Genomic DNA, 17,090 nt, shown 5'->3' with positions numbered 1-17,090 from the left:
GCTTAGCATAGACTGTATTGCAGTACCTTCAAGAAAGCTGTGGTTAGAGAGTGGATGGTGCAGATGTCTGAAATAATGTCCTTAACCTCTTCCTCGCGGGGCTAATTCCCTCCCCCGCGGGAGACGTGGTGCCGCAGTACTCATGACGAGTCCAGCTTGTCATGCTGCACAGTGGAGCTGTGCTCATGACAAGCTGGACTCGCAATGACTCCATCCACTCCTTCAGAACGCCCGCACAGGTGGGGAATCCGCTGCACGTGGGAGGGCCGCGGCAGTTATGACGAGCTGAGCTTGTCCTGAGCACAGCTCCACTGTGCCTGATGACGAGCTGAGCTCGTCATAAGCATTGAAGAGGTTAACACTACCTGGTCCACTAAGCCTGTTGCGGGGCTAAGATGTATCCAAGTAATGCTTATTAAATGTGTGTGCTGTTGACCAGGTGTCTCCTTTACAAATATCCGCCAGTTGGATGTTTCCTAGGAAGACCATAACTGCTCCCTTTTTTTGGGTGGTGTGTCCTGTGTGAGGTAGGTAGAACCCTTTTTGCTTCGTGATAACATCTAAATGCATTTGACAATCCGTATGGCTATGTCTGCTTTGGAGATGGGATGACCTATGTGAGGCTTTGCAAAGAAGACAAATAGCTGGATTAACAGAATGGGCTTTTTCTTTGGGTGTAGTACATCAGAGACCTGTTGACATCAAGGGCATCAGTGAATCTCCTTCCCAAGCTTTAGCAGCTACAGCTGGTATGAGGTTCTTTATGGACCTCTTCTTACTGGACCTTGGCATACAAAAACTCCTCAATAACGCTGGAATACAGTGTCAATACAAGACCAAGCACGAGTATGGTAAAGCGACAGCTGGACTAAATAGAAAAGAGAGGGAAAGAAGGAATATTGGAAGAAAGGGTGAAGAGAACGAAGTATGGATGAATGAGTGGGTGGATGAATGAGTATGCGGATGAATGAGTGGGTAAAAGGTGGAGTGAATGATAGGTAGATGGGCAGTTGAAAGTATGCAAAAGTAAAGGGAACAGTGAATGGATGTGTGAGTGAATAGATAAATGATAGGCAGGTGAAAGAACGGCAGAGTAAAGGGGGTGGATTGATGAGTGGATGAACAGGTAGAACAATGGCAGAGTACAGGGATGGATGGATAGTGGATGGACAAGTGAAAGGATAGCAGAGTAAAGGGATGGATGGACAGGTGAAAATATGGCAGAGTAACGGGGTGGATGAGTGGGTGAAAAGATGAGTGACTGGATGGCAGAGTGGGCTGATGCATGGCAAGATGGATGGCAGAATGGATGAATGGTTGAGTGGATAGGTGGACGGATGGCAGAATGGATGTGTAGATGGATTGATGGCGACGAATGAATAGATGTATGGATGGCAGAGTGGGTGGATTGGTGGATGAATGGTAGAGGATATGGATGGACAGGTGCAGGTTAGATAGATGGACAGATGGCAGAGTGGATAAATGGATGGCAAATTGGGTGGATTGATGGATGAATAGCAGAATGGATAGCCGATTAGATGGATTGATTTCAGAATGGATCGATGAGTAGATTTTAGAATGAATGTATGGATGGCAGAGTGGGTGGATGAATGGCAGAGTGGCTGGATTGATGGCAGAGTGGATAAATGGATGGGTGGATGGATAGCAGATTAGATGGATGGTTGGCGGAGTGGTTGGATTGATGGATGAATGGCAGAATGGATGGATGGAATGGGAAAGATTGAATGACTGATAACAGAATGTGAACTTGAAATAGTGGATATCAGCAAGTGGATGAAAGGGTGAAAGAATGAATAGATAGATGAAAGAGAAAAGGAAGCTGTTCCAGGGAGAGTTTGGCTCACTTGCTTCTCTTGCTTGGTGACATCAGTGTTTTAGATCAAGGTGGGGACTGTTTTATTTTTCTGTCTACTCCCTTGCTTGACATCCAAAGTGTGCAGTGCTCTTACCGATCTGACTAGTGCATTGGAGCTAACATGCACCGCTAATCTTTGGGACAAAAACTTGCCATTTTCATCATTTAAACTGGTACTAAATGTCATTCTCTGATCATGGACAAAGACATTTTCTCACACCGCTCACATTCTTGGGTCTTGATTAATAGTTACAGATCTCTAACCCCAGCGGCTTATCTGGACGCAACATACTCTGTCTTTATTAAAAGAAAGCTGATGGCACTGGGGTTCGGTAAATTCCCAACTTTGGCAGACGAGCCAGCCTGGAAACATATAGAATCCGTCTCTTGCCGCCTCTGTGGGTATGTAAAAGAAGATCTTATTCACATAATATGTATCTGCAAACAGTGGACAACGGAGCGAAGGCTCTTTCTAAGGAACACATTCCTGGTAAGGAAACTACGTACTTGTAGGACTGCAGTAATTGGATGCCTGGACGCAACGTCACCACAAACAAACTGCAAGATTGTAAAGTCCTTGGTGACTTTCGAAAAACTTGTGAACGCAATGTAAATACTTAGTTTTTGTTTTACTCTTTTATTAATTTCAGTTATTTGTCCAACTATAACTATTAGGTTTTAAATATATGACTATACTCAATGATCAAAATTTCAATTTAAGGTTGAGATGATAACGGAAATGTTGTTGCGGCTGACCTTATTCAATGATCATATTTTATTCATGCTTGAGACCGGTAATGGAAATTTTTGTTATGGGTTTAATTAACTGAACAATAAATAAATAATATAATATATAAGCAGTGCTCTTACAGCAATACAACACCTTTAGAATGCCATACAATCTTGCGGAAGGTTAAGATACCTAGATTTTAGGACCTCTGGTGCAAATCGCAAGGTTTAGCTACCTGGGATCGGTATGCCTAAAATAAGCTTGCATTTGTGTGAGAAGGTTCCATCTGAGGTGAAGCCTCCCGTGGGGGCTGAATGACATTTCCATAAGGGGGGAGTGCCAAGGATGTCCGGCCCACATTGGAGCAACTAGAATGAGAGTTAGTGATGTTTGCCTAGTTACCTCAACATGAAGGGAAGCAGTAAAGATGTGGAAACGTGTAGGCAAATATCCCTGACCAAATCATACATAGAGACTTGCCCATGGAATGTGGATATGCATAATGGGTAGTGAAGTTAGGGTATCTTGCATTTTCAGGCTTGGCAAACAAGTTATTTTTGGGATGCCCCAATGCTGAAAGTGTGGGTGAAGAACCTGGGGGTAAATTTGTGAACTTGTGGATGCATCCTGATGAAGAGGTCCACAAAGTCATTGTCCACCCCCAGGAGATGCTACGTCACAAGATGAATGCTTTGGCGGAATACCCAATGTCTGATCCTCTGTGGTAAGGAGAGCTGAGGAAGTGTGTGCCAAACTTATTCTGAATGTAATACATGGTGGTCATGTTGTCCGTCCTGACGAGGACTATCTTGCCCTAAATGACTTGTAGGAAGACTTTGATAGCTGGGTGAATGGCAAGCAGTTCCGGGCAATTGGTGTGGTGACCCTGCTGCTGAGAGACCAACCCCCACTGGACCATGATTTTGTTGAAATGCGCATCCCACCTCTTAAGAGAGACATGTGTTGTAATGGTTTTTAGCAGAACTCTTCAAAAGGCCTGCTTTGCACCAAGTTGCTGGTGTTCCACCACTTCAGAGAGCAGCATATTTTTGCCTGTATCAACACTAGATATTCCCATTGACCCTCCACTTGAGATCACTGAGTCGTGAGACACTCTTAGAGGGTACATATGTGCATCTACATGTGAGGAACAATGGCAAAGTAGGAGGACATCATTCCTAAAAGGCACATGACCATTCCACCTGAGAGTTGATGACTGGGATGAAAAAGAGGGAGCAGGTGCTGAAAGGCTAAGATTCTATACTGGTTGGGATTGGCTTTGTTTGTGACCGTGTTTAAAATAGACTCTAGAAATAGCTGTGTTTGCATCAGTTGCAAGTGGCACTTCGTAGATGTTATGGTGAAACCCAAGCTGTGAAGCAAGGATGCCCTATTTGAGTATGTGATCTTGAGCAGCCAATTGTCGAGGTAAGAAAATACATGAATGCCCTCCCTTCTTTGATGTTCTGCCACTACTGCTAGGCACTTGTTAAATACCCTTAAAGCCGTAGTAACCCTACAGGAGAGCACTCTTAACCGGTGGTGCTATCCACTTACCATAAACCAAAGGTATCTCCAATGAGAGGGGTGGCTGGGAATGTGGATATAGGCATCCTTGAGATCGAGCACAGTCATAAAGTCTACCTGCTGAAGGAACTGACATCCTACAGGGTTGTCAGGCAGAAATGTTCTTATAGGATGTATAGGATAGAGGTCTGCCTTAGAGGATGGGTCCTTGACAGCCATACTTTTTGGGAATCTGGTAGTAGAGAGAGTACACCCCGGATACTGCTTCTATGGCACACTTTTACATTAGGGCCCACACTTCTTCCTGAAGAAGGTAGAGGTGTTTCTGACTGAGAGTGTGTGTCCGGCTATTATGATGGGGGCAGGGGTATGAAGTTTGTGGCAAAAGCTGTGTTGGACCACAGCTAGGACCCAATAGTCTAATGTGACTTCTGTGCAGCGAGCGAAGAAATTCCATAACCTCCGCCCGATAGGTGACATGTGGTCTAGATGGAGGTAGTGCAAGTCACTGCTTGGAGGTGGTAGCTTGCTTGCAATAGCCTCCTTTGATCCTACCCCTCTTGTTACCTCTGTGGGAGCCTCTTTTATACCGCCTCATAGCTTGGTATATGTAAACCTGTTGCTGCCTTTGGTAAAAGAGAGGGTGCTTAAGTTCGTATTTGCCTCCCCATCTGGGCTGATGTTCCAGAAAGGAGTCCGTGTACGGAGAGGACTCAAGCGCCCCATGAATTTCTCCAACTCTCTATCTTTCTTAATCCTTTTGACTATGTCAACAACCTGAGGCCCAAAAAGGTCCTCCCGTCAAATGGGAGGTTGTGGAGATGCTGTTGTACCTGAGGTTTGAATCCAGTGATGCAGAGCTAGGAGTGGCACCTGAGTATAACACTTGCATTAATTCCCCGGGGGGCTGTGTATGCAGCATCCAAAGCATATCGGATGCAAACATTGAAGATGGCTTTGTCCTCAGACACTTTCTCCTCCCTCAACTTCCTGTACTGTGCTTAAGTAGCCACTCTATCTCCTCCCATTGTGCCCTGCTTTACCAAGACAGGAGTGCCATGAAAATGGCTATTTGCAAATCTACAGCCACTCCTACTTCCACCCCATTGCCTGCTGCATCTATTTTCATGATATAATCTGGAAGAGGAGCACCACCTGCACCCTTGGTGGAGGCAGTGTGTGCCCCCAGGAAGCCAGAGGGAACCTGCCCCCAATATTTGCAACATAGGTTAGAGAGGACTTCAATGTCTTCTCTACCCAAGGGTCGACCACTCCAGTCTCGACATTCTCTTTGAAGTTGTCGGGGCGATTTTAACATGACCTTGAGCAAGGAGAGAAGATGGACTGCGCACTCTGACTGAGAGAGGAACCCAGCAGGAAATTATCCTCCTTTTGGGTGACCTGAATGTCCACCTTATGAAAGGCTGCAGCCTATTGGCAGACCTCATGGTATGCTGTTGTGTCATCGTGGGTGAGGTCCTCATGGGATAATAAAAGTGAGGATTATCGGGGGATACATGCTGTATTTGTCCCCGGGGTTGTTGGTGATATCCTCACCTGTGGATAGGCTGTACAAGCCGAAGACTCCATGGGGCTATTTGGTTGAGAACCGGAGATGGTAGACCTCACCGGTGACTCTGGTGGAGACAGTAGAAGAAGAGTGCAGGGGTGTGGTGATGGCCGAGTTGGTGGGAGAGCTGATGGGAGTGTATTATTTGGTAACAGGCTGGCCTAAAGGTCATATCCCTATGCGTCCTTGGTGTTGGTTCTGGTTAGGGAGGCCTGGAAGATGGCTCCCCTTCAAATGTGAGTTTCCTTAATGAAGAATAATCTGCAAAATTTGCTATGGAGCTGATTATGTAGATTGTATGTAGATTATCCAGATCATTTAATAAGTGCCAGTTTTGATGGAGGGTTTTTTTGAAAAAATTGGATGATGGACAGAAAGTAGAAACGCAAACTGTGCGTTTCAGTTGTTTCCTTTCTTTCTTTTTGAGCAGTTCTTCACGTGGAGTCCACCACGCTCGCTTAATGGCTTGCTTAAGTAGTTTTGCTGGATAACCACGGTCCAGTAATCTCTCTTTTAGAGCGTTGGCATGATTCATATACTCATCCTTGAATGTACAGTTCCTCCGGATGCGGAGGAACTGTCCCACAGGTAAGTTCTGTTTCAAGCTCCTTGGGTGGTTGCTTGAATAATGTAGCCTTCCGAAACAGAAGACTTCATAAAGAAGTACAGGTAGGACCTGAGTGTATGCTGGACTAAATGTAAGTTGAGAGTTGTTCATATATACGACTGACAGTATGTTATTTAATTTATGTCTTTCAGATTTTTGTGTTTGGTCCTGAAGAGAATCCTCCTATTCTAAGGGATTGGAAACGCGTCGACCTTGTTATTTTGAGTGTGTAGACCAATCGATTACAAATGTGTGCTGTAAATGTAAAAACTGTTGATGGTCTATTCCATGAGTATAATTGAATTCTTGTATTCCTCCATTTAGTGGATTAGGTTTCACCTGCTAATATAAATTGGACTTACGCAGGGCCTATAATATAAAACATTTTTCCTACCCAAAAGAAAAAACCCTCCCCCACCAACATCCTTTGTTGTCTGCCGTCAATTTATGTTCATGAGTGAAATGTTTTGAGTGTGAAATTGTTCCTCCCCCACTCCTCCTTATTCCTGAACTATTCATTCTTTTTGTTAAAATCTTCAAGTTAAAGGCCTGGAGTTCCTCCCCCATGTCATTCACAATAAATATGTTGGACTTAAGTCAAAGCCATATATTTAGTTTGTTGTGTTTTAAAATATTACAATAATCTTCTCTCAAAAGAAAAAGAAAAATTCAAAATAAACTTATTTGACTTTGATAAAAATCTTGACTGAAAGAGTGGTCTGTGGGAATGAGCGTCTTCCAGCTCATTGCCCTTGCTATTTTTTGAATTGTTGCACAGTACTGGCAATCTCTTTGTTAATTATAATCTTGGCGCAGCCTTACTGTGCTCAAGTCAAAACCCTTGTTGTTTTTTGTTTTCCTACATCACGGCAAAGACCTGGAACGAGCTCCTGATCAATATCAAACACTCCCCCACTCTACACACCTTTAGAAAGAGCCTCAAGGCCTGGCTCTTCGACTGACTTGGAGGTGCACCCCTCTACCCCCAGTGCCTTGAGACCCTCACGGGTGAGTAGCACGCTTCACAATTCCCTGATTGATTGATTGATTGATCTCCTCCTATACTTACTGAGACCACCCCCCCTGATGAAGCGGACTTCTAAAATTATTACCTTAAAACATCTTAGCAAAACACTGAAAAATACCTCATTCATAATGATCATTAGGGAAAAAGTTATCAGCAAGGACAAAAGGAACTCATCAGGATCCCTAGTAGGTTAGTACTGACTTTTCTTTTGAGTCTGTATGACCACCAATGCAAACCTGTCTAATCACAGGCAAGGCTGTCCTGGTTATTAGAAACAAAGACTGTTATTATTCACACCATGATAAAGCGCACTCAAAGCAAGACTGTCATTACAGAGCATAGGGCAAGCCCGTCTATTTTGGCACTAGCATGCCAAGCAGACTAGATATTCGAGTATTGAAGGGCTTTGCAAACATTACTAGAAAAATACACTTGGAATGCTATCCTGTCTTTGTTTATTAGAGAGAGAGATATCTTAAGCTAATTTAAGGAATATTACGAGGGAGAAGACAATGCGATAGTTGATCTATAAGCCTAGCAAGAGACCATAGTCAGCGTGAAGGATGGAGTTGGCTCTCATGTATGCTGAACCAATGAGATGCAACGACCAGCTCCTAGTCAGGATACCACCTTAATAACTATTCTCTCCTCAAACACTGCTGGCTTAAAGCGCGATCCAAACAACAACATGGGAGAGTGGTTTGGAACGTTACTCATAACTGGACTTCAAGAAACCTGAACCACAGAACTACAACTGTTTTGATCTCTGGCAACTAAGTACACGTAAAGCCAAGCAAGAGGAAGGTGTGTAATCTGAAAATCAATTGTATGGGCAACCCCAATCCTAAAGTAATATTTTACACAAGCAGGGCCCTCGCTGGCTATTATGATCTGTATGCATCGAAGAAATGCAAAACTGGCTGGGCACAAAGAAAAGATAAATCTTACCATCTACTTACTGCCTTGAAAAAATAGTAATGCCAACACTGTCGAACTAGAGAAGTGTTTGGAAGAAGCACTGGAGTACTACCCTGATTATGTTATTCTCAATACAGAAAACTATGCTGCTAAAGTGACAGGTTTTTTTCGTCTGTGCACCTGGAAATGGAAGCTAGGAAGAATCGGGGAAATACAAGATAAAGTATTTAGCTAGGACTGATGCATGTGGGAGATCTCTGCCTCAGTTGCTTTCAAACAATGTTGATGTCAGAGCAGTACGAACTGTGGGAGCTGTCAGAAATTCGACCTCACTCCCCACTCCAATAAAAGCAATTCCTGCCTCCTAAAGCACTGCAGCAGTTGTCTCTATTCAAGTAAAGTACATTTATTAATGCTTGGTTAATAAAAACCCTTATATAAATAGTATCATGAAACATTTATCACCTAAAAAAAGATACATGATTTGTTTAAAATTGGCGGACAATTGTGAGTCATGGCACAATGTGATATCGTTCCCTGAATCTTTGTCTGTATGTAATATAAAAAGAAAGAAGGAAAGAAAAAAAGTTTAAATGCAGTTGTTCTTACAAAGCTGATAAATAAGATTGCATTTACTCTCTGGTGGTTAAAAATGTTTACAGTTTGGACATTACGTCTTACATTGACTCTGTTGTAACATTCTATAACGGCTTGGGAACAACTTTGTACTCTCAAGTCACTGAACTGGTGCCGCAGTAGGCGAAAGCATTCGAAGAGAAGTGCAAGATGATGTGCACAATGGTTTCTTGAGATTGGTGACACCATCTGCAAATACCGTCATGTCCTGTAAGCATCCATTGTGGACGGTGATCTATGGTTGGCAGGCCTCCTAGATGCAATTTCAATGCATGTGAGGCATTTGCAAGTATGGTTTGGTCTCCAAAAAGGATAACTTCCACATGGAGAGATTATCATGCTTCTTGAAGACTGCAAATGCTGATAGCTGATCCCACAAGTGGTTAATTTGCAAGTTCCTTGTGCACCTCCTTGAGTACTCACAATGCATCAATTTATTTGAGTCACTGGCCAATTATTCCCAAAGTAAGTGGTTGAGCGAGCCCTCCTGGACAACATTAACTTTAAACAAAGTTTTAAAAAGGAGCCATGACTTACAATAGATTGCTTGACAAAGCCAAATTCCAACCTGATTTGAGATGGTTAAGCATTGTGCGGGGGATGAAAAAAGCTGCCTGTAGGTGTTTAGACTTAGAGATTATAATAACTTTGTTTCTGAGTCACAAAGGGGTTCATACCTATAAGAAATTGTTGGTAGGAACATTGTGCTAATAACTTTCAATTGGGGTAACAATTTAGGGTCCGTCATGGCTTTGTTTTTCATTTGTGCTTTGTAAATGTAGAGGGTACCTTTGGCATCTATAATGACCCTAAATATTTTTTGTCCTGTCCTTAAATAAGTTATGTTTTTAGGTACCAAAGGCCTGATTTAGTGGGCTTTTTGCTAAACCCAAGCACTTTTGTTTTCTTAAGTTTGAATTTCAGATTATTTCAGTCCTTGAAATTGCTTAATTTATGCAGTCTTTTCAGGCCAACTTTATTTCGACTCAGTAAGACTACAGTGTTTACATAGAGCATACTTGTTATAATTTCCCCCCACAAGTTTAGGTGCATGAGTGTTGTTTTAATCCAGCTTCATCAGAAGGTCTGCGATGAAGATATTAAATAGGGCTGTAGCAAGCACATAGCCCTGATTCAGACCAGTTGTCGTGATGATCTTGCAGGAAACCCTCCGTCCATCGTCAATTTTTACCCTCATCCAAGTTTCCTTCTAAATGAGTTAGCTTGCTTTTAACAACAGTTCTGGAGTTCCTTAGATGAGTAACTTTTGACATACCTTTGACCTGTCAACTCTGTCAAAAGCGGGCCTTCTGATCCATGAAATATGCATTGAGGGTGGTTTTGTACCCATGTAGAGACATGAGCATGTCTGGTTGAACAGACTTAGATGTCGCTCATCGGACGATTCATTCAGATTTTGTAACAGAAGGCCAGCGTAGTATTTTGTCTCATTGTCGAAGCGCGTGATGAGTAGACAATTTGTGGGGTCTGATCTACTACCCCCTTTGTATAACAGGTGGATAATCGCACCGCAGCAAGAATCAGTTATCATGTCATTCGCAAGGCATGGTTAAATACTGGTGTTAATTGGTCCACCCGGATTTCTGGGTTTGTTTTAAACATGGCTTGGAGTAGACCATTTGAACATGGGGTGCCATCAACTTTGCTTTTTAATGTTAACTTTTCAAGTTGTCTTGGGCAATAGACTATCTTGTCTTACTCTGTTCTCGAGAAGCCCAAGAGAAGTGGGTTATCCTTCAACATGGTAGCACTCGGAACTACTGGAGTTGTATAATGGGTGCTTAGAAAGAAAACCCATTCTGGCTCACTTATGTTCATGTTGTTAGCTAACTCCAGGCCCTTTACAATGTTGTTTATAGTTCTCCAGAATTCTCTCAAATTGTTATCCTTGCTGTCATGCAGAAGTTTTGCCCAAAATCGATTCTTTAAGTTCCTTCTTGCATACCAAATCACTTTCTTTTATTCTTGTCTAATTTTTCCAACTTTATCTATGTTCATTGGGTTTGTGGGACTTTTTCTAGTTACTCTTTGCTGGTGGTTCAAGTTCTTCTGCATCTGTTTTAGATCATTTGTATACCACTTTGTCTTAAATTCTGACAGACCTCTCTTTACTCCTTTGTTTTTTACAGGATTTGGATACTTATTGAGTAATGTTTCAAGAAAGTTTCCCATGCGCTGATGGGGTTGTTTTCATTTTGTTCCACCAATACCAATAATTGTAAACTCTCAGCCAGGATCTCTTTCATTAATTTGCCCTTCCATTTTAATCTTTTAATGGTTATCAAGAAGGGAAGGTTAGTAATGTTGGGGCTTGTTGAAGAAGTGGGATTATCAACCTCAATCCCATGATCTGTGGGCATTGGTCCCTCTCTGGCCGCTGTTCGATTTTAAAATGGACAATAAGGTTACAGAGACGAAGAGAGGTAAGGGTGTAATCTATGGTGGAACTTGATGTTTCAGTTATTCTTGTTTTTGTAGGCGGATGGTACTTAGGGAGTATTCCATTCAGTACCCTTAGTCTGACAGAAGAACAAATTGGCAAGAGGTATTCACCTATTTCATCCCATCTCCTCGCAGGTGTGACCTGCTGTTCGGAAATCTGTCATATGAGGTTTTGCGCCTATAGATACTCACAGCTGTCAAGAGACTGAAGGAGGTTCGGATTGAAATCGCCTGAAAGAATACATTTGGTGTTATTATGAGCCAGTTTCAGGTCCATTACTACCAGATGTGATTTCGCCTCAACTCCTTGTTTTTCCTTTACTGTGGGATTTATGTATATATTAAGAATAATTAGGGGATTGGCAGTGCCCTCAGACCAGGTTTCCAATTTTACTGCCAGGATCAATAGGATATTAAAATGTAATTGCGTATCTGTACCATAAAGTCTAGTGCCATGTAAGTTGATATGCCGGCCTTGGGTAACCCCTTCAAATGATATTTTACAGCATTGTTGTTGTACTTGAGGAACCCAATTAGTGAAAGGTGCATATAGCACAGGTTTTTTGTATTAGGACCATATGAAATGCTTTCCAATAGTTCACGGTTGTGTCATCAGTCGATTTTTCTCATCAACCCAACTAGCTAGTGTGACCCTATTTCATACAGGAGATTATTTTTTCTTAGGCACTACAGGTACTCAGATCCAGGGTGAAATGGAGGAAATGTCACTCTCCAAGGTATGTTGGTCCACCATTGGGCTGTGAGGTTGATTAGCCCTGACAGCTGGTTGTGATATGTTTTTGCTTATTGGGTTCCTCAGGATAGAATACAAGTTTTTTCTTGTATTTTGAGGTTGTGGGGGTCATGCCAACATGTTTTGAGAGATGCGTTGCCTTTATATATATGAATACACTTCCTCAGAATGTTTGCAAATGGGGATAGCACAGATGTCAAAGTGAGCTTTTGTTGACAGAACAATGGCTTTGTCTATATTGACCACTGAACTGTGCATTGTTAATACTTATGCAGTATGTACAACCATTGTGTTGCATGAGGGTAACAAAACCCCAAGTTAGGATTTACACTGTGAGTGACAAGAAACCACGGAGCAGTGCTCGAGGTACTAAATAAAATAACTGTTGAGAGCTATTTATACTAGTATTGATAGTAGAGATAGGTTTTACATGTGCTGTTTTCCTTTTCAGTTGCAGCAAAAGACACTTGAATATAAGGTACCATTGATTCACTCATTAGACCAATGCTGGTTAATACATGGGTATTTCTCTGCTGTTTATGCCTGGAAAACAGCTATTCACCAGTCCACACATAACCACGTCTTTCCAGACTTCCTTCCCAGCAGAGCTGTCTCACACACCTTTCCTCTTATCTAGACACTCTGCTCTTCCATTCATACAGCAAGTGGAGTCAGTGATGCTGGAATTGCTTTTGGGGTGGTGCTGCTCCTTGAAAATTGACTTAAGCATTTGAATGGCTGCCACAAACAACATTTCTGGGTGAATAACTTGGGATGACAGGATTTTAGTCTGCTCGGTTCAAACCTTTGTTAATAGAGAGGATATGGTTGACTTCAGGTTTTAGGAATTCAGGGAGTGTGCACAATTAATATCTTCTGAACATAGAGTTTACTAGAAAGCTTTCCCGATCAGAGCACTGAACAGAGAAACCACCTTTCAACTCACCGCATTGGACCAAGGACAAACTAGCCGCAACCGTAAATGAAGCTTATTATGTAAGTATCTGGTGTTCTTATCAGGGTTGATAGGACCAGTTGTCCAGCGCCATACGCCAGGCCTGTGCAAACCCAACTAATATGGTTTGATAAAGAAATCTGGTTGTTAATCATGGACAGAGGAAACATGCTAATGGGTCTTTTTAGGAATGCAAGCATCCTACGTTTGGAGAAAAAGTGTGCTGCAAAACAACAGCAACTCAAAAAGTGTGTCATCTATAAGAAAAGGACTGCCAGGAGGCGTACCGAAGGTTTGTAGTACTGCTCTGTAGTCATTGAGGTAACATTCAACTCCATCAGGTGATCCGTAATGATGCCCAAGGAGGGACAAGTTGAGGTTAATGGGTATATCTACCGATTTAATGAGATCTAGACACTATAATATCAATATAATTAGGTATTCGTTCAATAAGGTAAAGCCAAAAAGCATGGTGGATGCCACTCATGAAATCAAGAAAGGATGTATAGATGCTCCCACCTTATTCAATCTGTTTGTGGCTAAAAGATACAAAACCATATCTCACATTTCATTGTGAGTTCCTATAGGCCCTTTACTATACCAATTATACTGTTTAATTAAGTTCTACCTAAACAGTCCCACAATGCTCCCTTCTGGCCTTATTTTTTATTTATTTTTTTAAACCTTTATTGATAAACATGGACATACAACAGCAATCATACAGCCGCATAGGGTCGGTTGTCAACATTGCCAAGGATCATAACAGGATGAATGAGTTACACAGCACTTCAGCCGACAACCCTAGGGCCCGGCGGCAATTAAACAAACATGTCATAGCCATACAATATTCACAGGAGAAATAATGTCTTTGATTTTTATGTTTTTTGAAAACCAACAAACCAAAAATTAGAAGAAAAATAACTGCGGAGGCTAAACGCAAGGCTGATACACAAGTAATCCTTCTGGGGAGGGAGTACTACATCTACAACTGTTACATAGTAACAAGTGAAGTTGAAAAGCTATGGGAAAAGCAGACGGGAGGGGGAAAGGGGAAAGAGCAAGCCAGCAATGCCTTTGACGATCCCCACAGTTGCGCAATGTCACGCTTGGCGACCATATTACCCAATGTGGCCCATTGCGTCTGAGCTACATTATAATCATTGGGCTCCCACACATTTAGTAGACACCTTCGGGCCTCAGGCAAAAGCGAAACACCCGTCACTTCTTCCATAACACCATGCACACGATTCCAGAAAGACACCACCTCCGGACACTCCCACAAAATATGAAGGAATGTACCCACCATTCCACACCCGCGCTTACACAAGCCATCCGAAGCATACCCCATACGTAACAAGCGAGGACCTGTCATGTACACTCGGTGAAGGATTTTCAATTGCACCAATCTCAGACGGGCTGGGATCGCCACCTCCTTCGGGGAGGATATCGCCGCCTGCCAGTCCTCATCATCAAGTTCCAGTCCATCGCTGGTCCAGGCCGTACGGAGCTGTATAAGAAGGTCCGCTCGGTCATTTATCAGTTTTTTATATATAAGGGAGATCGTACTGTCCGGGACATGGCCGTCGAGCACTCTGTCCTCCAGGGGTGAGGATTCTGGAACGAGTGTGCCGGTCGGAAAAACAGAGGAAAGGGCATGTCGGACCTGTAGGTACCGAAAGTATTCTCGATTCCTTTTGGGCAAATCTCAGAGTCTCTAGCCTCACCTTGGACTTCTGGTGAATTCTGCTCCCTGCTGCCGCTGTTGCCGCTGCGCCTGGCCGGACCCGCTTCGCGGGTCCCGCTGCGCGGCTATCAGCTTTGCCATTCTCGACTTCCAGCAAAGGTTTGGGCGTTTCTGCTAACCGGCAGGGCTGCGAGCTCCTAGCGGGGGACTCCGAGGACCAGGAGTCCCCGCGCGCCCGTTACCACCTGGGCTTCTCTCCCTGCCGGCTCCACCCCCATCCTTCCTTCTTAACCGGCGGCTCAACCCCTGTCAAGTGGATTCCTTTTGGGCAAATCTCAGAGTCTCTAGCCTCACCTTGGACTTCTGGTGAATTCTGCTCCCTGCTGCCGCTGTTGCCGCTGCGCCTGGCCGGACCCGCTTCGCGGGTCCCGCTGCGCGGCTATCAGCTTTGCCATTCTCGACTTCCAGCAAAGGTTTGGGCGTTTCTGCTAACCGGCAGGGCTGCGAGCTCCTAGCGGGGGACTCCGAGGACCAGGAGTCCCCGCACGCCCGTTACCACCTGGGCTGCTCTCCCTGCCGGCTCCACCCCCTTATCCACCAGTTTCATAGACATAAAAGCCAAGTAACATCCCCGCTGCGCGGGAGCGTGCGGGAGGGCGCCGGGACAAGGGCGGGACCGTCTGTGGCCGTCCGGGGCCGGAAGAGGCCGGGCTGGGCTTCATCCCTTGGCTCCGTAAAAGTGGGCACCCAGCCAACTGGACAATGGCTTCAGGTACTCGATCCTGTAAGACAAAGAAATCTGCTGGAGAGGTTGTTTTAGGCACTATGGACCAGTTTATAACCCGTGCAGTTTCCATAGTCGAAAAGGAGATAATCCTGGCAGAACGAAGGTTATCCCGGGATCCTACGAGTATGTCTAACAAGCGCTCATCTTTGGGCGCCATTGCCCAAGCTGCCAGCCCTGGTCATATTTCCCTAACTCCATTGTTGATAAATGATTCCCCAACAATTGATGAGAGAGTGAGCCGGATTAGGGCTAGTTTAGAAAGGGTAACTACCACCGCACCAAGCATTGTACTTGACCCGACACACTCCAATTCCTCCGTCCAAAGTATTCTATCGCCAGGGGGACATACTCTGGATTGCAACTCTGAAACCCATGTAGTCTCTAGCCCCCCTGTGCCTTCTAGGGAAGCTGTGAACTCCCCACCCACTGTAGGACACACCGAAGCCTGTACTCCTAGAGTAGTAGCTCCCCAAACTACATCTGCAGGGAATCTAGCTTTAGGCCCAGTCTTATAAAAGAAGAGAAAGCGTCCCGCTAGCCCCCGCAGGGGAGGCTCTCTAAAGCCCCATAGTAAAGTAAGTAGGAACACTGTACCCAAAGGGGGCACTAGTTCGAATCAGGTTCCTCACCCAAATTTACACGCGACCCATACCAGAGATTCTACATTGGAGGGCACTCCGGGTCAAATGGCTTCTATAGATATTAGCATTTTCCCCCAAGTTGAGAGCATAATTAAGTCTGTGGTGATGCCTCTTGTAGATAAGATTGACGGCCTCACTCGCAAACTAGCCTCACTTGAACAGTCAATGCTGGACAACTTTTACGCGGTGAAATCATTAGTCAAATTTCACGCCAAGGCCCAGGTTGAAGAAAACGGAGGGCTAAGGTGTGGTGTTGTCCCCTTAGTCGCCTCTACTTCTATAGCCCACCCTGAGCTTACATCTTGCCAAAAGACGCCCGTCTTGGGAAAGGCTCCCCAATTGCAGCAACCTAATACCGGAACTATACCCCCACCGCCAACTCCTACTCCTGAGCCTAGTCTGGCCCGACCAAGGAACAAAGCTAGTACCCAGGCTCCCAAGGCACTTAAGGTTAACTTTGCTGTAAATTCCAAGCCTATAGTGCCTAACACCAGGGTACCTGGAAACACAGTGATCGCAACGAAGGGTGATACTACCCCATCCCCTCCAACTCCTGCCAAACAGGCCGTGCCCAAACCCCCAGCAAAAACCACGGTAAAATCTCCGGCTAATGACAGGGCAAGAAGGCACACGCCAAATGCTAGCCTCCCCCCTGGCTGTAAGCCTTATGTGGTAATTTTAACGGGGATCCCTGAGCTTGAAGAGGGTTCTTGTGAGTCATACTCTGACCTTAAACACAAGACGCTCTCCTGGCTCAAAGCTAATAGACCCCTTCCAGGGCATATTGATGGTAGAATAGCCTTCGTCCGACGCGTGGGTTGGATTGGCAACAGACGTAAGGAAATTAGCGGGGACTGTGTGTTGATCAATTTCAACGACCCCAGAACAGCAGGTATGATCTGTAGTCAGCAGTCG

At 44.2% G+C, this 17,090-nt stretch overlaps 1 protein-coding gene across 1 annotated transcript in view; it reads right to left on the bottom strand.

Moving 5' to 3' along the window:
- Positions 1-17,090, bottom strand: part of LOC147707531 (dynein axonemal heavy chain 5-like) — a 1,425,553-nt gene that overhangs the window by 1,185,628 nt on the left and 222,835 nt on the right. The window lies entirely within an intron of this gene.

The sequence above is a fragment of the Lissotriton vulgaris genome, chromosome 6, assembly GCF_964263255.1.
Source record: "Lissotriton vulgaris chromosome 6, aLisVul1.2, whole genome shotgun sequence".
NCBI lineage: Eukaryota > Metazoa > Chordata > Amphibia > Caudata > Salamandridae > Lissotriton > Lissotriton vulgaris.
The sequence above is the reverse complement of the archived record's forward strand: the minus strand, read 5'-3'. Positions and strand labels throughout refer to the sequence as shown.